Below are 21,553 nucleotides of genomic sequence, written 5' to 3'. Positions count from 1 at the left end.
CGCCAATTACTTCGGCCGTCACTGCCTGGGCCCTTGGAAAAGAAGTATCCGGCTTGCAATTGGTCCCTCGTTTGGACTAACATTCACAATCCGACGCTTCCGACAGATGTTCGCTCCAAATGGTATGACGTGGTCACTGAAACTGTTCCGACGCAAGAAAAGCGACACAGGATTAATCTTGAACCGAGTCCCTACTGCGGCTTGTGCCACGAGGTGGCGACTATTCCACATCTGTTTGTCTGCAAGGACCAAGTGCACATCTGGAACCGGACGCGCAAAAAACTCGCTGTGCTTAACCGGACTGCGCCTCATGCGATTCAGATCCACGACATTCTGCGCCCAGATTTCCGACTTTTTCCAGCTGCCAAACATAACAGCTACCTATGGCTCGTGGGACATTTTATCAACTATATTCTGTCCGGCAGTGCCCCTAATGTCTCAGATTTTCAAGTCTATCTCTCAACCCAACACTGGCGCACAACCAGCCAATATGGTCACCGGTATCAGTCAACATTTCAACGTTTTCTTCACGTCGTCCTTGAGATGCCATAGAACATGGATAAGTGGGACATCTGTTACAACAATTCGTCATCCCTGTACTACAGTCGAAGGATATACTCTCTGCGAAGACATTCATTTGTCTCCTGGGGATGATGCATATGATAACGTCTGAATTTCACGAATATTTCCTTCCCAGTAGCAGTTCTTTCGACGACATACGTAATTTAGTGTGTTTGAAAAAACAAAAATGCAAACCGGAAGAAAGAAACCAACAAAGAAGGACAGAAGACAAACGAATAAACACAATACAACGAACAAAGAGATTCGACACTAAGGAAAAAAAAAATACCATTTGGAACATTAGTCCAACCGGACAAAAAAAAAAAAAAAGATAAGGAACAAAAAGAAAGTTAAAAAATTTTCACACAAAGTAAAAAAAAAATAGAGCATTCGACTGAAGAAAAAAAAAAAAAGGGGTATGATTCCTGCTTAGGGTGCAGGAGGTAATCGAAAAAAAAAAAAAAAAAAGTGGTTAAGGCGTCTGAAAAAAAAAAATTGGATAAGGCATCGGTCAAAAAAAAAAAAAAAATTAAAAGAAAAGCAGTTGATCCGGGTTCGATTCCCGGCCAAAAAAAAAAAAAAGTGGCTAGGATACCTGGCTCTCACCCAGGAGGCCCGGGTTCGATTCCCGGTACCGGAATTGCGCGTTTTTGTTGCTCCAAAAAAAAAAAAATGGATAAGGCGTCGGACTTAATCAAAAAAAAAAAAAAAAAAAAAAAAAAAAAAAGTCGTAGAGCATTCGACTGCAGATCGAGAGGTCCCCGGTTCAATCCCGGGTGCCCCCTTCATTTTTCAGTATCTCGAAAAAACAAATGACGATTGTCGCGGTGAGTTGCAAATACATGTTTGAGATGCACCCTGTACGCCATACCGAAGGCTTTGGAGCAACATTTCAATGGGGGGGATCGCAGCCCAGGGTCTTGCAGGTCATCGTCCTCCCGCCATGAGGTCGAACTGTACGAAATCCACTTGCTTGGGGGAAGAATCTTGTACACTGAATTTTGTAGAATATGGTGATAGGCAAAAGTTTTCATGTACTGCTGCACGGAGAAAGAAAAATTGGAGGAGCTGGGATTTGAACCCAGGACTTTCTGCATGCGAAGCAGACACTCTACCAGTGAGTTACACCCCCGCCAGAGCAAGTACATCTGGGACGAGTGTCTCGTGGATCCTACTGTCATTATTTCTTAGGTTTGAACGGTACAGTAAGTGTTCGAGGAACCTATTCATGACAAGACGTAAGCAGCGTCGACTCCGTGGCGCAACGGTAGCGCGTCTGACTCCAGATCAGAAGGTTGCGTGTTCAAATCACGTCGGGGTCACAATGAAATTTTCGTTTACGAAAGCCATAGGCGAGTATGTCAGTTTAATCAGATACCAAACGATTACGGAGAACAGACGAAGCATTCCGCCGCCGGCGGCCGTGCTGTGCGGACGTGCGGAGCGGCTGTTGCGGTGTTTACATCGTCGCTGCGAGCGGCCGGCGCTGTGTGGTGAGTGCGCGCTTTCTGCGTTATTCATAGTCTACGATCACATTCTAGAATGACGTAATGGAACAGACAACGCGACGCGATACTTTGAAGTTGATTTTCGATCCGAGCTACGCCCGACCGAAATCTTACGAAGTTGAGGCATTTATCGAAGAAACTTTTCAGATCACAGTGGATGAATTGATTGGAATTCACCTGTCGATTGTCAGTCCAACTGTGTTCCTTAAGTTATCCAGTTCTGACAAGTGCGACCAAATTGTAGAAACATGTGGTGGGGTGGCAAAATTCAAACATTCAGACGGACACATAGGGCAGGTCACGGTTTCGCGTGCCGGAATGGGAATAAGAACGCTTCGAATCTTTGAGCTCCCCTTTGAAATAACGCCCGAGGAGATTAACAACAAACTGAGAGACTATGGCTCCATTATCAGCAATGTCGCCGAAAAATGGTCTAGCTTGCACAAGTATCCAGTATTAAATGGAGTCAGGCAAGTTAAGATTGACATGCTGAAACATATCCCATCGTATCTCTGGATTGGTGGATATCGAGCGATCATCATTTACGATGGCCAGCCGAGAACCTGCTCGGGTTGTGGTTCGACCCAACACGTCCGCGCGCAGTGTGTTCAACGGCGTGTGACGCAACTGCCGACTGGGGAGCGGAACCCGCCTAGTCAGATGGCCACGCTACCCGTGACGTACGCCGCCGCAATTCGCAGTGACGTCGCTCCAGATATGTGTTTCGACAGGGCGGTAGTTGCTTATGCCGACGTTCCCGATGGTACCGTAGCCATGGATACTAGCAGCATAGAAGCTACAGGTCCAGCACACTCACAAGACGAGGACACTGACAGGTGTGCCGAACAAGACCAGGCTAAGACGGCAGAAGAAGGCATGTGCAAACCACTCGAAGAAGTCGGGCACCACAAAGAGGACACAGTTGCAACATCGGAGGATAATGACCCGCAGCCTACAACTGTTTCACCAAAGAAACGGAAGAAACGTCGAATAGCCCGTCAGGGAGCAGCAGAAATCGCGCCAATCCTGCGTGAAAAGGCGAAACAGATAGGCCAAGAATTGGCGGAGACGACACAAGCAGCTCCTCTGGAAGATCGATCAACAAAAACAAAGACCCGAAACGAGGACACTGAACCCGACCGTGGAATCTACATTCCAGGCTGTACAGCTAGTCCGAAGGACCCTCCACCTGTACCAAAAACGGACACGCGGGAAGTTACGTGCACGCGAGATTGGGCGGATGACATGGAGGAGCAAAACCATGATGCAGAGGTGGCTGACATACCACAACGTTCAGGACCGACGGCACCCTCCCGTCGACAAGATGTGTCCACCCGGCAACAAACCACCATCAAAGACGCTCGTGCAGAAGTTGATGATGCCGACTTCTTCTAAGTAGAGCAAACATCCACTTCACCTGGCAAACAGTATCCCACCTGATACGGTATAGTCGACATGTCGTCCTTGCAGGCGTACAGAATTGCGACCTTGAATATAAATAAAATTAGCAGCACCCTCAATCTGAGAAATCTCCAAGATTTTCTGTACGCCGCTGATGTTGACATCTTAATGCTGCAAGAAGTAACGGCTATCCGTTTGGACGACATCACTGGCTACAACGCCGTCATCAATCCTGGCAATGACAATAGCCTCGGCACAGCGATTATGACTGAAGAGGGGATCCTACTTACAGATGTGACGAAACTGCCGAACAGTAGAGGTCTCGCTGTCACGATAAACAACACCAGGTTTATCAACATGTATGCCCCGTCAGGAACCGGAAACAAGCGCCGCAGGGCCGAATTTTTCAAGGAGGACATCGCCCCCCTTTTCGCGGTGCGATTTGAACAAATAATATTTGCGGGTGACTTTAATTGCGTGCTGAGTCCCAAAGATCAGACGCCAAATTGTAACAAATCTCTGGAGCTGGAGAACATCGTCAGAGAATTCCATCTGTTAGATACTTGGGAACTAAAACATGGTGATCAGCTAGGTTTCACCTATATCACCAGCCATTCTGCCAGTCGTATCGACAGGATTTACGCAACGTCCAATTTAAGGAAACACGTTTTACAGTCTGAGCTATGGCCCACTATTTTCTCTGATCATTTCGCCTACATATGTACGATAAATTTAGGGAGACAAGGAACTTACAGGGCGAGAGGTCAGTGGAAGCTAAACGTTGCTCATCTTTCGGATCCTGGATGTCACGCCGCCTTCCACACCACTTGGGCAGAATGTGAAAGGAAGTTCCATTTGTACGGTACGGCGCTGAATTGGTGGCTAAACTGCGCGAAGCCCGCAATAATAAAGACAATGAAAACTTACTCCCGTGAAAAAGTCGCGTGGCGGAAGCGGACATTAGACTTTTACTTCAGCTGTCTGAGAGACTTGTGCGTTCAGGATGCTACAATCATTACAAACTATGGGCAAATCAACAGAATAAAAGCAAAGTTGCTCACCCTGCAGAGACACCATCTCGAAGGCTCTAAATTACGAACGCGTTTGCAGAACGATACACGAGAAGAAACAACATCAATGTACCACATCCTCCAAGAGAACAAAAGACAAAAACGGAAAATTCTGACGGAACTCAAAACTTCAGACGGGAGACTCTTGACAGGTCAAGCTGCAATACGAGACGAGATCCATCGACACTTTAGTGAGTTGCTGGCCAATACGCAGACAGATGAAACAGTGCAGCAAGCTCTCACTGCTAGGACGACAGAGCGACTCACTCCAGAAGAAGCTGATGTGCTCGCAGCAAGAATAACGGACGAAGACGTCGAAGATGCAATCTCGAGGAGTCCAAAGAATAAATCACCTGGACCAGATGGGCTACCCGCTGAATTTTATCAAACTTTTCGCGAACAGATAATTGCTAAGTTGACCCTCGTCTGCAATGAAATCCTAAATGCCGACACTGCCCTTCCGAAGGAATTCTGTGAAGGTACAGTGGTCTTGGTCCCCAAAACACCAAGAGGCAAAACCGTGGAGAATCTTCGACCCATCACACTTCTCAATAGTGATTAAAAAATCTTCGCCCGTATCATGATGCAAAGGTTTAATTCAGTTATTCGTACAGTGACAGGAGCTTACCAGACAAGTGTGGGAAAGGATAGAACGATATTTCAGACCTTATTCGACTACAGGGACATTATAGCGATATCGGAAGCCTGCAGCATTCGCTGTGCCCTGATGTCGCTTGACTTTGAAAAAGCCTTTGATAAAGTTAATCATTCGTACCTGTTCCGGTGTATGACATCCATGCACTTCCCACAGAAAATTATAGCCTCCGTGAAAAACATACTGACGAATAGCACGTCAAGAATTAGTGTCAACGGACAACTCAGTCACCCGATCAATATTCACAGTTCGGTAAGACAAGGTTGCCCCATGTCCATGACGCTTTTCGCGATTGCGCTTGAACCTCTCTTAGTATCCCTGACTCGGCAACTCCGTGGACTACATATAAACGGACAGAAGATCATATGTCAAGCCTACGCGGACGATGTAGGGGTACTTGTGACTGACGAAAGCGAGGTGGCAACAGTACTTGAAGTTGTGGCGACCTACGAACTGGCGTCAGGAGCTAAACTCAACCGCAATAAATCTGGTATTATGAATCTTGGTAGGGGCATAGAGATCAGAGCCGCTGGACGTATCAACACTGTGGAAAAAATAAAATGCCATGGAATAGAATATACGAATAATATCCGCCGCACAGCCGCTCTCAATTATAGAAAATTACTTGCCACATTACGAGCAAGCATAAAACAACACAGCTTGCGTAATTTAAATGCAATACAAAAAGTGCAACTAGCCAATACCTATATAACCTCCAAAGTAAACTATGTTGCTCAAGTGCTACCTCTGCCACGAACCATAGCACACCAAATGCAAGCAGCGCTTGGTTATTTTGTCAGCAGAGGTCATATATTTAAGGTTTCATATGATACGGTGACGCTACCGACACGCAATGGAGGGCTACATCTAACAGACATCTGCCTTAAAGCGCGAGCGCTATACGTTAGCAAAACTTATAAACAGTGGCAACGATCACCGCGGACCTTAGTGGCTCATCTCTTACGTGAAATCACTCCAGTCAGCAGAGATCCACCTATCGATGTGCATAACATCTCCCACGAGCTGTACCACTATAAACATTTCCTTGTGGAATACAGCTATGTACGCCATAGAATGCCGGAGAAGGACATATATCAGGTTAAGGAGGTTTACAACACCTTGCTGGAAGGAAAATTGCGCAATCGAATAGAAAACAAATTTCGACATTATAACTGGAAAAACATATGGGAAAACATATCTGACCCCCATCTACCATCCAATGTGCGATCGACGTGGTACCTCGCAGTCAATAGAAAAATCCCCAACAACTCTCAATTGCACGCGATACGTCTGGCACACACACCAAACTGTCCCAGCTGCAATGTCATCGACACTGAAGAACATTGTTTCGTCTGTGACGATGTGAAAGACGTGTGGAATCTCTTCAGGCAAAAACTAGCACATGTGCTCCGCACGTCACCTAACACCATTACACCGACACACGTCCTTCTGCCAGATGACGTGCCATATCCTAACAAAGGTCAGCCAACTGGCTCATAGGACTGACAGTCCATTACATCTCAACGGCTATGGCGAAGAGTGCAGCAGACTATTGGATGTACCTGATGACAGAACATCAAAAGCTCGAACGACAAAAGAAATACAAAGAATATTACGCAAATTTCTTGAACCGAACTTTGTCCTACCGACAGAGCTGAAGAACGATTAAACGATATTTTGTACAATATCAGGATTACAGTTTTTTCCTTTTTTTTAATGCAATTATCTATTAAGTTTGTCATTCCTTTTACGCCATACGCCAACAAGGTGGCTATTTCGATTACCCTTTGCCCTCGTGTAGCAGCGCTAATAGGTTGCTGACGCAAACATGAGACGCCAACGGGCTGAAGTACGCCTGGCTCTCCTATAAAAATCGCTCCCGCAGAATGATGGAAGAATGTAGCGGACCTATTTTCTTTCCACAACCCCAAAAGAAGGGATTTTGTTTACTTGTACAAAAAAAAAGAAAAAATAAAAAAAACAAAAAAAAACAAAAAAACATAAAAAATGGATAAGGCAAAAAAAGAAAAAAAAGAAAAAAAAAGAAAAAAAAGTCGTAGAGCATTCGACTGCAGATCGAGAGGTCCCCGGTTCAATCCCGGGTGCCCCCTTCATTTTTCAGTATCTCGAAAAAAACAAATGACGATTGTCGCGGTGAGTTGCAAATACATGTTTGAGATGCACCCTGCACGCCATACCGAAGGCTTTGGAGCAACGTTTCAATGGGGGGGATCGCAGCCCAGGGTCTTGCAGGTCATCGTCCTCCCGCCATGAGGTCGAACTGTACGAAATCCACTTGCTTGGGGGAAGAATCTTGTACACTGAATTTTGTAGAATATGGTGATAGGCAAAAGTTTTCATGTACTGCTGCACGGAGAAACAAAAATTGGAGGAGCTGGGATTTGAACCCAGGACTTTCTGCATGCGAAGCAGACACTCTACCACTGAGTTACACCCCCGCCAGAGCAAGTACATCTGGGACGAGTGTCTCGTGGATCCTACTGTCATTATTTCTTGGGTTTGAACGGTACAGTAAGTGTTCGAGGAACGTATTCATGACAAGACCTAAACAGCGTCGACTCCGTGGCGCAACGGTAGCGCGTCTGACTCCAGATCAGAAGGTTGCGTGTTCAAATCACGTCGGGGTCACAATGAAATTTTCGTTTACGAAAGCCATAGGCGAGTATGTCAGTTTAATCAGATACCAAACGATTACGGAGAACGGACGAACAGAATTTGCTTGAAAAAAGCTACTAGTGCAATTTTCGCGTTCTGACATTAAGGTGAAGGTGCCGACTCGCACTTTCTCCAGGCCCGAAGTGTCTAGTATTTTTGATATTTATATCGTTTAACGCTAATATATAACTGAGAGATAATGATTACGCAATATTTTGCTCGATTAGACGTCTTTCGCCAGGCAGAGTATAATATTTTTCCTGAAGTTATGGGAACAGAAAGATCGTGAAAGGGGGTATAGCTCAGTCATTCGCGCCTCGTCTTCGGCGCGAGACGGACGTGTGGCGGCCGCTGCGGACGTTTCGTGTCAACAAGGCTGTTTTCCTGCGAGCCAGGTAGGCCGGCTCGCAAGCGCATTACTTCACTTCATTGTGTATTGATTTGATGAAAATGAGAAAAGACACGATTAAATTCGCTTTCGATAGAAATTTCGTACGACGGAAAGCTTTTGAAATCTAACTGTGGCTCACAGAAAAAGTTGGACTTACTAAAGATGATTTAGTTGGAGTTCATTTATCGTTTGTGACTAACTCGGCATATGTGAAATTGGCAGACCCTGCTAAATGTGTCGCAATTGTTGAACAATGTGGAGGTATTATTAAGCTCAATCACTTAGACGGCTCAGTTAGCGATGTCGTAGTATCCTATGCTGGGATGGGAATACGGACAGTAAGAGTATTTGAGCTTCCTTTTGAAATGCCTGTAGTCGAAATCAATCGTGTTCTCGGGGCGTATGGCAGGGTAATTTCCAATGTTGCGGAATTGTGGTCAGAGCCGCACATGTTTCCCGTTTTGAATGGCGTTCGCCAGGTTAAGATGGAACTTCTCAAGCACATTCCTTCCTTTGTAATTATTGGAGGATACCGTGCGTTGATCATTTACGATGGACAGCCTCATACCTGTGCCATTTGTAACTCGACAGAGCACGTACGTGCTGAGTGCTGTAGACGGAGGGTTCCTCAATTATCAAGTGTAGAATCCGCAGGTGCAGGGCCTGTAGTTCACCTGCAGATGACGTACGCTGCTGCCACGTCACCTTTGCGATCAGCTCGGCAGACATCATTCGAACTAGGGGACCAATGCGAGCATCCCGAGAGTGTTTTCAACCATATAGACAGTGGTAGATCCGTAGCTATGACTAACCATACGGCGCCCCAGCGCACCACCAGTGAAAGCCAGGTACCTGTACCTTACGACTGTGCCGATCCTTCTCGTAGCTCGCGAGCAGAACCTTCTGCGGTTACTGTGGATACCTCCCTGCAACCGCCTGATTGCGAACGACAGGACGAGACCAACACGAAAGTAGCGGCAACGGACGATCCAGTTAAGAATATTGTTGGGCAAGACATGATCATCGATCACTCGATCATCCAACTGACACAAGGAGTCAATGACTACGGTTCTGCTTCCCACAGCGCGGCTGACAGGCCCCCTGCGACAGAGGCGAGTCTACCTGCGGTAGAACTTTCTTCCACGCCTGGTGAAAAGAGCAGCGTTGGATCTTCGACTAGAACACAGGAACGGCTTGCATCGCCGACTTCGTCTCCGCATTCGTCCGAAAAATCCCCCGATTCGTCTCCAGAGCGGTCAAGATCGCCTCGGAAAGCTAGGAAACGTCGCAAAAAGCGGTTAGCACACCAGGCTGCTGAAAGCTTAGCCCCGGCTCTGCGGGATAGGTTGAGGAGCATTCAGGAACAGACAACGATCGAAGACCATGGCCGGAGGGAACCTGAGGTCGGAAGCATAACATCGCATCTACGGACATCACCTGAGAACGATGTCCGGGACGAAGGAGCACCAGGCCTCGAATTTTCAGACCATCAGGACGTACCTACTTCCCAACGTAGACAATCTACCCAAAATAGTCGTTATGACTGGGCAGACGATACGGAGACAACAATGCCACATGTATCTGCGAACAGTGGTATGGCATGTTAACCGCAACGTCTCAAGCTCACGACTACACTTTGAGCCCACGAATGACACGTGAATTCGGACTACATATGCCTAATCGCCGGAAAGTCAAGTAAAAAATAACAGCTCTTGCTCATGGATCAAACGTATCACGTTATGACTGTTAATATTAACAAGATCCAGAGTGCAACTAAAATTGCTGCCCTCCGGGACTTCATGTATCAGTCCGATACCGATATTGCGCTTTGTCAAGAAGTGTGTTTTTCAAATTTGTATGTTCCGGGATTTACTGCAATTCTCAATGTCGCCTCAGAAAGCGCTTGCGGCACCGCTGTCCTGGTCAAGGAAGGTATTGCAATAACAGATGTAACCATGTTGGAATCGGGGCGGGGAATCAGTTTTAAGATTTTCGGTGTTACGATTATAAATGTTTATGTACCTTCGGGAAGCAGTGGTCGAACAGAAAGAGCCAATTTTTTTAAAAAACATCTAGTGTATTTACTAAAGGAAAATCCCATTGATGTAATAGTCGGAGGTGACTGGAATTGTGTCCTACACAGGAAAGACCAAACGCCAAATTTCAATTTCTCCCTAGAACTAGACGGTCTTGTGAAAACAATGAAATGGCAGGACGCTTGGGAGGTCAAATACCCCGTGTCTGTCCAGTACACATATTTTAGCACTAAAGCGCAAAGTCGGATCGACCGCATATACGTAAGTTCAAATTTAGCCAGCAAAATCAGTGGCGTGGAACGAATACCAACTTTCTTTTCCGACCATCTAGCACTAAGGTGCAGCATTGGACTTCCTAAACAGAAGACATACTGGGGCCGTCCTTTTTGGAAATTGAATATCGCCATGCTTCGAGATAACGCCCTAACTGAGCAGTTAGAAGCTTCTTGGCAACTTTCACTCCGACAAAGCCACAAATACCGGTCAACGATAGATTGGTGGACTTTATGCGCCAAAACGAAACTTAGATCTACTCTAATTTCTTACAGTAGAGAAAGGGCACTTTGGTCTCGGCGCACTGTCGAATTCTATTATACTTGTCTGCGTGACCTTTATGATATGCCCATGTCCGCGGCTGTCAGAACGGGTATCAAACAGGTCAAGGCCGAACTTCTTAGTCTTAAACGCATACAAGCTGGAAGGAATGACAATAAAATCACGAGTTCAAACCACAGTGGAAGAAGAACACGCTTCACTCTATCATCTACTCCAGCACGAAAAAAATCGTAGAAGAAATTTTATTCAGTCATTGCTCTCTGAAGATCAAAGTATTTTAACTCAACAAAAAGATATTTTAAACGAGGCTCATAGGTACTATAATCAATTGTACAGTGCTCACCAGTATCACCCAGATCATGGACAGGAACTGCTCCGAAACTGTGATATGGAACAACTAGTAACTGCAGAACACAACAGGAGCCTCACTGTTGAAATCCTGTCTGAAGACATTTTAGAAGTAATTAAAAGCTCACCTGTTAAAAAATCACCTGGGCCCGACGGTTTACCCGTAGAATTTTATTCCCAATATTGGCATATTATAAGGAATAAATTCACACAAGTCGTCAACGAAATCTTGAGTGGAGGGCACATACCTGACGAAATGAAAGCCTGTGTCACTGTTTTACTTCCTAAGGGAAACAATTCGGATGTCAAACAGCTCAACAAAATGAGACCGATATCCTTAATGAACTCTGATTATAAAATTATTGCCAGGGTTGTAAAAAACAGACTCCGACCGGTGTTTGATACAGTAATTGGTCCCCATCAAACGTGTCTCCCGGGTCGGAATATTTTTAAAACAGTCTGCGAATACAGGGACATAATCAGTATCTTCTCAACGACATTGACGAAGGCTGGCCTCGTTTTTATCGACTTTTCTAAAGCCTTTGATAGGGTAAACCATGAATATTTATTTACCACTCTGATGCATATAGGTTTTAACGACAAATATTTTAATTGTCTTAAAAAATCTATTGCAAGGCATGAAAACCAAAATTTTAATAAATGGACACTATACTCAAGATGTCGAAATAGCAAATGGTGTCCCGCAAGGAAGTCCTTTATCAATGATGCTATTTGTGGTAGCACTAGAACCTTTGCTGAAACGATTAAACAAGGAATTAGAAGGCATCTCAATTTCAGGGGTCAGTAACGCTACCAACGCTTACGCCGACGACGTCGGTGTCATCGTCAGAAGTAATGACGACGTTGTAAGGCTGAGAGAGATTGTTCGCCTTTACTGCTTCGCAACGGGAACGCAAATCAACGATATGAAAAGCTCCTTTCTAAATCTCCATGGCTTCAGGAACACTGCCCTCGAATGGGCCAGGTCTGTAGACCATCACACTGCGTTAGGTGTGAGGTTCTACCGATGCCCCCTGCAAACAACGACATTCAACTGGAAAAAGGTCTTACATAGTATTCGGGGTACTTTAATAATGAACCGACTTAGAGGCTTGAACATTATCCAAAGGGTGCAATTAATCAACTGCGCTGTCCTTTCGAAAGCAGCATATGTAGGTCAAATACTGCCGATACCTAAAACGATATCCAAAACCATCATGAGCTTCATCTGCAAGTATGTTTGGAGAGGTGAGATATTTAAAGTGGCAGCCAGTACTATAACATTAAAACCGAGAGAAGGAGGCCTCGGACTGACCGATATCCGCCGTAAAACTACGGCTCTTTATATCAAGCGTACACTTCAGCTTTTAGAAGAACGCTACAATAATTTATCATCGAAACTTTTCCAAATCCTTACACCGGAGAGTATGGAACCACCTATTAACATAAGTAAAATATCTTACAAATTGCAGCACATCAGATTCTACTATTTAGAACTCAGTTATCTGCACTGCATTGTCGCGGATAGGACCAAACGAAACTGTAGTTTCATCATGGATTGCCTTACTACAAAGGACCACCGAAACAGAATGGAATCAAAATATCCCACCCGAAATTGGCCAAATATATGGAAGAATATAAACAATAAAGTACTGTCCACCAATGTGCGCGGTGCCTGGTACAAGGTTGTCAATAATACCGATGCCACAAATGAAAGATTACAGTCTATAGGATTGAGTGACACAAATCAGTGTCCACGTTGTGATGTGATAGACACCCTACGGCATCGTCTCATGTGCAACGGCTACCAGGTCATTTGGGACAGAGTCCGCCAACAGGTGGCGTTTATCAATAGGAACGACGGCAGACACCTTACTGTCGACATTCTCGTCAACCCCGAAAGCGTTGCTTTCCCTATTCAGAAGAATAATGGTTACCCTATGGCTACTGGGGAACTATGTCAATTATGTCATTAATCACCTCGGCCTGCCCGACGTACTGGACTATGAGCAACATGTATTACTGGAATGTTATAAAATATGTGGACAACGACACAACAAGACATTGCATGGTAACATGCTAAAAATATTATCTGACAAACAAGGCATCGGATGAAGTACGCAATGACGAATAGCGGATAAAATCGGAGTTTGCGATGCCAAAGTAGGGGATTGCTGCTAAGGGCGAAGTACGGTGGGGACTTCGTGGGCCCCAGGGCCGCTACGGTAGCCGTGAAGGCCTTCGCAGAACCCTGAAAAGGCTTTGCACTCTATGCCTGAATCCGCATGCCAAAAAAAAAAAAAAAAAAAAAAAAAAAAACAAAAAAAAAATAAAATAAAATAAAATAAAATAAAAAAATAAATAACAAAAAAAAGTGGCAGCGCAAAAAAAACAATGGATAAGGCGTCGGACTTCGGATCCGAAGATTGAAAAAAAAAGTTTGAAAAAAAAGGGAAAAAAAAGTCGTAGAGCATTCGACTGCAGATCGAGAGGTCCCCGGTTCAATCCCGGGTGCCCCCTTCATTTTTCAGTATCTCGAAAAAACAAATGACGATTGTCGCGGTGAGTTGCAAATACATGTTTGAGATGCCATACCGAAGGCTTTGGAGCAACATTTCAATGGGGGGGATCGCAGCCCAGGGTCTTGCAGGTCATCGTCCTCCCGCCATGAGGTCGAACTGTACGAAATCCACTTGCTTGGGGAAAGAATCTTGTACACTGAATTTTGTAGAATATGGTGATACGCAAAAGTTTTCATGTACTGCTGCACGGAGAAACAAAAATTGGAGGAGCTGGGATTTGAACCCAGGACTTTCTGCATGCGAAGCAGACACTCTACCACTGAGTTACACCCCCGCCAGAGCAAGTACATCTGGGACGAGTGTCTCGTGTATCCTACTGTCATTATTTCTTAGGTTTGAACGGTACAATAAGTGTCCGAGGAACCTATTCATGACAAGACCCAAGCAGCGTCGACTCCGTGGCGCAAAGGTAGCGCGTCTGACTCCAGATCAGAAGGTTGCGTGTTCAAATCACGTCGGGGTCACAATGAAATTTTCGTTTACGAAAGCCATAGGCGAGTATGTCAGTTTAATCAGATACCTAACGATTACGGAGAACGGACGAACAGAACTTGCTTGAAAAAAGCTACTAGTGCAATTTTCGCGTTCTGACATTAAGGTGAAGGCGCCGACTCGCACTTTCTCCAGGCGCGAAGTGTCTAGTATTTTTGATATTTATATCGTTTAACGCTAATATATAACTGAGAGATAATGATTACGCAATATTTTGCTTGATTAGACGTCTTTACCCAGGCAGAGTATAATATTTTTGCTTGAGTTATGGGAACAGAAAGATCGTGAAAGGGGGTATAGCTCAGTCGCAGTCTGCCTGCAGCGGCCGTGGCGTGCGGTTGCTGTGCTTCGCGCTGCGGCTGGCTTGTGTACTTCTGCGGGGTAAGTCGCTCGCTAGCACCGGTTATTCTTGCGTTTGTGGAATGACGTTGATAATTCAGTGATGGCACATACTATGAGGAAAGACACTTTGAAGGTAACGTTCGATAACACGTTTGCCCGACCAACATCCTTCGAAATCGAGGATTTCCTGGAAGACGTGATGAAAATTGGACTCGATGAGATTGTCGGTATACATTTGTCGATTCTGTCTAGCATCGTTTATATTAAGATGAGAGATGCCGAGTTTTGTGACAAACTAGTTGACTCCTATAGTTCCGGTTTGAAGTTTAAGCCTAGTGATGGCAATGTGGGTGTGGTTACTGTGTCCCATGCCGGGCTTGGACTTCGCACAATTCGCATTTTTGAACTACCCTTTGAGGTCCCAGCAGAACAGATAAATGTTGCGATATCGCCCTATGGCAAAGTTTTGAGCAATTTTGCAGAACGTTGGTCTCCGGCACATAAGTATCCGGTACTGAATGGCGTCAGGCAGCTTAAAGTTGACTTGCAACGACATATTCCGTCGTACGTCACGGTTTGTGGGTACCGTGCCGTCGTAATGTATGATGGCCAACCTAGGACATGTGCCAGATGTAACTCGACGGGACATGTTCGTGCGGAATGTTTACAGCGTCGTGTAGTTCAACTGCCAACCGGAGAGAGTGTTAGCCCTCCCGCGGTGTCAACATTACCGCCATCGTATGTGTCGGCTGCCCGCGGTGAGCTGTCAGTACAACCGATTCGCGATACACCTGCCGGACCCAGTCGCGTCGTTAATGTGACATCTCCGGACACGCCAGTCGCGTCCAAGATGGCTGCTTCTGAAACCCATGACACTAACAGGACCAGTGATATGGCGGTGGATCAGCCCTCACGGGGTGCTGAGTTGGTGGAGGTGTCCATGGCTCCTGCTCCCATGTCTGAACGAGTCGCTGACACGATGCCCAACTCCGACACAGTAATACGTGGTAATCGATCTCCGAAGAAAAATAAAAAACGGACGATGGCTCATCAAGGTGCGGAAGATACAGCACCGAGCTTGCGGGGAAAGGCTAAATTAATCGGTCAGAATTTAAAAGAAGGGCTCGCAGACGCTGCCGCCTCGCCTTCGCGCTCGCGGGACACAACACGGTCAGACGACACCATGTCGGAGACTCCCACGATGTACGACAGCGGACCAGATGAGACGCCAACTCAGCAAACTGAGCCACAGAATACGAATCCACCAGTTTCTGAGCCAGTCGGCACCCTTTGCTCTCCCAATTGGGCGGACGAGTTTGAAACGAATGAAGCTGATGTAGAGATGCAGGAGGATTCCACACCCTCGACCGGCTCCTTGGCCCCGTCTCAGCGCTTGATGGACACAAAGTCCACGTGGCCATGGCTACTCAAACGACCGACACGGTCAGCGCCTCCAATTGAAGGCTGTATGACGCATCCTATCGTTTGCTCCTTTCGTACCAAACATCTATGACCACCTTGCAGGCCTACAAGATCCTGACTCTCAATATCAATAAGATACGCAGTGATTTGAATCTGAAGAACTTACAAGACTTGTTATACGCAGCCGACATAGATATAGCCATGCTTCAGGAAGTGAGTGATATCAGGTTAGACCACATAGCAGGGTATAACGCTTTCGTGAACCCTGGCAACGGTTTCGAACTTGGGACAGCATTACTGTTAAAAGAAGGGATCATTGCAAATTGTGAGGCCAAACCGGTGACCGGCAGAGGGATAGCAGTCACTGTCAATAACATCAGACTGATTAATATTTACGCACCTTCTGGGTCCAGTAATAGGCAACACCGTGCAGAATTTTTTCGCCACGAGATCCTTCCGCTCTTCGGGACCAACTACAGTGATGTCATTTTTGGCGGCGATTTCAATTGTGTGCTTCGTCAAATAGATCAAACTCCACACTTTAATCGGTGTGTCGAATTAGAACAGATCATTCAAGAACTCCGCTTCACTGACACTTGGACGTACATGCACGGAGTGGAAGTGGGTTTTACGCATGTTACCAATCATTCGGCAAGTAGGTTAGATAGAATTTACATATCGCGTAATTTAACGCAACACCTGCTACACACCGAAATATGGCCTACTGTGTTTTCCGACCGTGCTGCCTATATCTGCACCGTCAACATGCAAAGACAGAAAACATACCGGAGTCGAGGGTTATGGAAGTTCAACATCGCACATTTGCATGATCCTGCATGTCGAGAAGCCTTCCTGTCCACCTGGACGGCATGTGAACGCAAATTCAGATCCTACAACTCCACGGTCGAGTGGTGGCTCACATGCGCCAAACCACAAATTAGGAAAACTTTAATGTTTTACTCCCGTCAGAAAAGTCTGTGGCACAAACGGACGATGGAATTTTACTTTCAGTGTCTTCGGGAGTTGTATAAATTTGACGCGACCGTTATCGGCAATTTTGCAAAGATCAAACGAATTCAGGCGAAACTTTTAACGCTGCAACGGAAACAGTTGGAAGGTTTTCAAATTCGGGCGCGAGTTCCTAAGACGGTGCAAGAAAAAGAGGCTGCCATGTATCACATGTTACGTGAAAGTCGACGAGGCCGTCGGAAAATCATTACACGCATCCGAACCAGCACCGGGGCAATAGTTACTAAACAAAGTGAAATTATGCGTGCAATTGAAGAGTACTATCGAGACCTGATGTCCAATAAAATGACAGATGATACCGTGTTTGCGGAGTTTGCGACAAATTTATCACGGAAACTCAGCCCCACAGAGGCGACTCAGCTGATGACAGAGGTGACAGAAGACGAATTAACAGACGTTATCCTAAGGAGTCCGAAGAATAAATCTCCTGGTTGCAATGGAATACCTGCAGAAGTATATCAAACCTTCTGGCCACAGATGAAATCGAAACTACTTGCAATATGTAAAGAACTAATGAACCCACAAAACGTTATTCCGCAGGAATTTGAAAAGGAATTGTTGTCTTACTGCCCAAGACCCCGTGCAGTAACGACCTCACCAACCTGCGACCTCTCACGTTATTAAATAGTGATTATAAACTATTCGCCCGTGTTCTGAGCCAACGGCTCAAAACTGTCATGACCACAATCACAGGACAGTATCAAACGTGTGTCGGTAGAGATAGATCTATTTACCACACGCTCACGGATTACAGAGATGTCATTGCCGTAGCGGAGGCTTGCAAATTAAAATGCGCCCTCTTCATGATAGACTTTGCAAAAGCGTTCGACAGGGTGAGTCATCGGTTCCTTTTCCGCGTCATGCAGGAATTGGGATTTCCGCACCAGTTCACCCAAGTACTCGACAATCTGATCCGTAATAGCACGTCGCGAATTCAAATTAATGGTCGCCTCAGTGGCGCTGTTGATATCGAGTGTTCGGTGAGGCAAGGCTGTCCGATGTCGATGGCTCTCTTTGCCATCGCCATAGAACCTCTGCTCGCTACGCTAACTGCACATTTGCAGGGATTGGAAATCAATAGCCAAAAGATTGTGTGCCGTGCGTACGCAGATGATGTCGGCTTTCTTGTCATGAACGCGCAAGAAGTGCGGTCCTCACTTCAAATACTTCAACGATATGAGGCGGCATCTGGGGCGAAGGTGAACTGGCAAAAATCTGGACTCATGAATGTCGGACGGGGAATACATCTACCCAATCATGCCCGATTACGAGAAATTACCAGTATAAAGTGCTTAGGACTTGAGTTTCGGCGGAAGATACAGAATACCATTGCTGTTAATTATAGAGCTTTACTTCAAAAGGTTAGGGCATGTGTACAACTGCATAGCATGAGGAAACTGAATGCTCTCCAAAAAATTGAACTGGTCAACACTTATATCCTCTCGAAGATTAACTATGTAGCCAAAGTGTTGCCTCTTCCCAGTGGCATTGCACATAGAATGCTGTCTGCCCTGGGCCATTTTGTGACCAGAGGCAATATCTTCAAAGTTAAATATGTTACGTTGGCGCTCCCTACTCGGAAGGGCGGATTAAACCTCACTGATGTCTATAAAAAAGGCACAGGCGCTCTATCTAAGCAGTATGTATAAGCTATGGACAAAATCTCCACACTGTCTCACTGCTCACCTTCTCAACGAAATCTCCCCGGCGGACCTCAAACCCCCGATTGATGTACATCATATTCCACACGACCTTTATCATTTAAAATACTTCCTGTTGGAATATAGTTATGCTCGAACAAGAATTCCGGCGAAGGAAATAATGGTGGTGAAGCAACTTTATAAGACTTTGATCGAGTCCACCTCCAGGAATAACATCGAAGACAAATATACAGCTCACAATTGGCGGGTCATGTGGGATAATATTCATTCACGCCATTTACCGTCTCACGTGCGAGCGTCTTGGTATCTCACGGTGAATCGTAAAATAGCTACCAATGCCAGACTCCATTCCATTCATCTGGCCGATTCACCCTTATGCAACACTTGCCAGGACAAGATAGCGAGGAACACCGACTTGTCTGCGAAAAAGTGCGAGATGTTTGGGCGGTCATACGACAGTTGTTGGCGAGCATCACTAGAACATGCCCTGCGACCATAACGCCAGCTGACTTCCTCACTCCGGAGGTAGTGCCTTACCCGCAGACCAAAAGAAATTCAGTAAACTGGCTTAAAGGCCACACAGTTTACTATCTTTTCAATGTGAACGAAACGAGTAAAGAAGACTTTCTCCTATATTTAATGATACAGCACCACCGACTACAGAAGACTAAAAACTATAAAGCTCATTTTGCAAACTTTTTAAGTCACACGATCATTTCACAGCCAATATAGGATGGAGTGCTTCAAGCCATTTCTTCCGACATGGTGGATTCCACTCTTCCTTCGGACGCCCGAAGTGAAGACCAAAGAAGTTAGTGTGGGACAGACTAATTTACGAGTGCGTCACTTGGATCATTCGTCACGTTCAGAAATTAACAGAATGTTTGTACGTAGTAGCGCGTTCCGTATCATTGGCGGATGCCTTGCACAGAACTGAGTTTCCTAGTTTCATAATTGTAACAGACGATCCGATGGAGAGAAACAACGATAGAAGACTTTTAATTTATTTTGTTCATCCAATACTTACTCTGATTTGTGGGGTGAGATGCACTCATGCGGTGCAAAGTGCACAGATTTCCCTGCTCTCCTGAATACATATGAAAATGGACATATTCATTTACACTGCAAATGGATGCAACATTTCGTCTCCGGACTAATTTCTGTTTTTATGTTACTGGCGGCGGAGTCAAGCCGCAGCATTTCTTCATTACGCAGAAGAGGTAGGGTGCCGTGGTGAGAGTTACGGTGGGAGACAAGGTGGCCAGGCCTCAGATTACGTGACACCTGCCCACCTTGCCTCTCCCTGCCTGATACCGCATTATCAAAATGAAAATATAAAAAATATAAAGAAAAAAAATAAAAAAAATAAAAAAAGTGGTTGAGGCGTCTCACTAAAAAAAAAAAAGGGGTATGATTCCTGCTTCGGGTGCAGGAGGTCCCGGGTTCAAATCCCGGACGAGCCCTTGCGTTTTGTACAACGGTGTGGTAACAAATCGCATGGCGGCGGCTGTTTCGCGCATTTCCAGGCCTCCAAGTCAGCTCTAAAATCCGACAACTAGTTCTGAAACCGTTTCATGTTTCATTTGAGCCATGTGCACCCTGCTGATGGAACGTTTGAAGTTGATTTAAATGGTCACAGTAGAGATCGTAGCAAGTGTCTTGCTGAGCGCAACGAAAACGGGTTTCCGCCCGCAATGGAACAGGGGACCTTCCCGGAAAAAAAAAAAAAAGGGTATGATTCCTGCTTCGGGTGCAGGAGGTCCCGGGTTCAAATCCCGGACGAGCAAATCGCATGGCGGCGGCTGTTTCGCGCATTTCCAGGCCTCCAAGTCAGCGCTAAAATCCGACAACCAGTTCTGAAACCGTTTCATGTTTCATTTGAGCCATGTGCACCCTGCTGATGGAACGTTTGAAGTTGATTTAAATGGTCACAGTAGAGATCGTAGCAAGTGTCTTGCTGAGTGCAACGAAAACGGGTTTCCGCCCGCAATCGAACCGGGGACCTTCCCGAAAAAAAAAAAGGGATATGATTCCTGCTACGGGTGCAGGAGGTCCCGGGTTCAAATCCCGGACGAGCCCTTGCGTTTTGTACAACGGTGTGGTAACAAATCGCATGGCGGCGGCTGTTTCGCGCATTTCCAGGCCTCCAAGTCAGCGTTAAAATCCGACAACCAGTTCTGAAACCGTTTCACGTTTCATTAAAAAAATAAAAAAAATAAATATAAAAAAGTCGTAGAGCATTCGACTGCAGATCGAGAGGTCCCCGGTTCAATCCCGGGTGCCCCCTTCATTTTTCAGTATCTCGAAAAAACAAATGACGATTGTCGCGGTGAGTTGCAAATACATGTTTGAGATGCACCCTGCACGCCATATCGAAGGCTTTGGAGCAACGTTTCAATGGGGGGGATCGCAGCCCAGGGTCTTGCAGGTCATCGTCCTCCCGCCATGAGGTCGAACTGTACGAAATCCACTTGCTTGGGGGAAGAATCTTGTACACTGAATTTTGTAGAATATGGTGATAGGAAAAAGTTTTCATTTACTGCTGCACAGAGAAACAAAAATTGGAGGAGCTGGGATTTGAACCCAGGACTTTCTGCATGCGAAGAAGACACTCTACCACTGAGTTACACCCCCGCCAGAGCAAGTACATCTGGGACGAGTGTCTCGTGGATCCTACTGTCATTATTTCTTAGGTCTGAACGGTACAGTAAGTGTTCGAGGAACCTATTCATGACAAGACCTAAGCAGCGTCGACTCTGTGGCGCAACGGTAGCGCGTCTGACTCCAGATCAGAAGGTTGCGTGTTCAAATCACGTCTGGGTCA

The 21,553-nt window shown here is 45.8% G+C and overlaps 8 non-coding genes across 8 annotated transcripts; 4 read left to right on the top strand and 4 right to left on the bottom strand.

Annotated features, from left to right (window-relative positions):
* Positions 1–1,621: 1,621 nt before the first annotated feature.
* Positions 1,622–1,693, bottom strand: Trnaa-cgc (transfer RNA alanine (anticodon CGC)). Its single transcript has one exon. It is a non-coding gene; the product is annotated as a tRNA-Ala (tRNA).
* A 118-nt stretch (positions 1,694–1,811) lies between these two features.
* Trnaw-cca (transfer RNA tryptophan (anticodon CCA)) lies at positions 1,812–1,883 on the top strand. Its single transcript has one exon. It is a non-coding gene; the product is annotated as a tRNA-Trp (tRNA).
* Positions 1,884–7,582: 5,699 nt separating this feature from the next.
* Trnaa-cgc (transfer RNA alanine (anticodon CGC)) lies at positions 7,583–7,654 on the bottom strand. Its single transcript has one exon. It is a non-coding gene; the product is annotated as a tRNA-Ala (tRNA).
* A 118-nt stretch (positions 7,655–7,772) lies between these two features.
* Trnaw-cca (transfer RNA tryptophan (anticodon CCA)) lies at positions 7,773–7,844 on the top strand. The gene has a single exon. It is a non-coding gene; the product is annotated as a tRNA-Trp (tRNA).
* Positions 7,845–13,985: 6,141 nt separating this feature from the next.
* Trnaa-cgc (transfer RNA alanine (anticodon CGC)) lies at positions 13,986–14,057 on the bottom strand. Its single transcript has one exon. It is a non-coding gene; the product is annotated as a tRNA-Ala (tRNA).
* A 118-nt stretch (positions 14,058–14,175) lies between these two features.
* Positions 14,176–14,247, top strand: Trnaw-cca (transfer RNA tryptophan (anticodon CCA)). The gene has a single exon. It is a non-coding gene; the product is annotated as a tRNA-Trp (tRNA).
* Positions 14,248–21,291: 7,044 nt separating this feature from the next.
* Positions 21,292–21,363, bottom strand: Trnaa-cgc (transfer RNA alanine (anticodon CGC)). Its single transcript has one exon. It is a non-coding gene; the product is annotated as a tRNA-Ala (tRNA).
* A 118-nt stretch (positions 21,364–21,481) lies between these two features.
* On the top strand, positions 21,482–21,553 carry Trnaw-cca (transfer RNA tryptophan (anticodon CCA)). Its single transcript has one exon. It is a non-coding gene; the product is annotated as a tRNA-Trp (tRNA).

This window comes from Schistocerca serialis, chromosome 4, assembly GCF_023864345.2.
Source record: "Schistocerca serialis cubense isolate TAMUIC-IGC-003099 chromosome 4, iqSchSeri2.2, whole genome shotgun sequence".
NCBI classification, from domain to species: domain Eukaryota; kingdom Metazoa; phylum Arthropoda; class Insecta; order Orthoptera; family Acrididae; genus Schistocerca; species Schistocerca serialis.
This window is presented reverse-complemented; position numbering and strand designations above follow the sequence as displayed.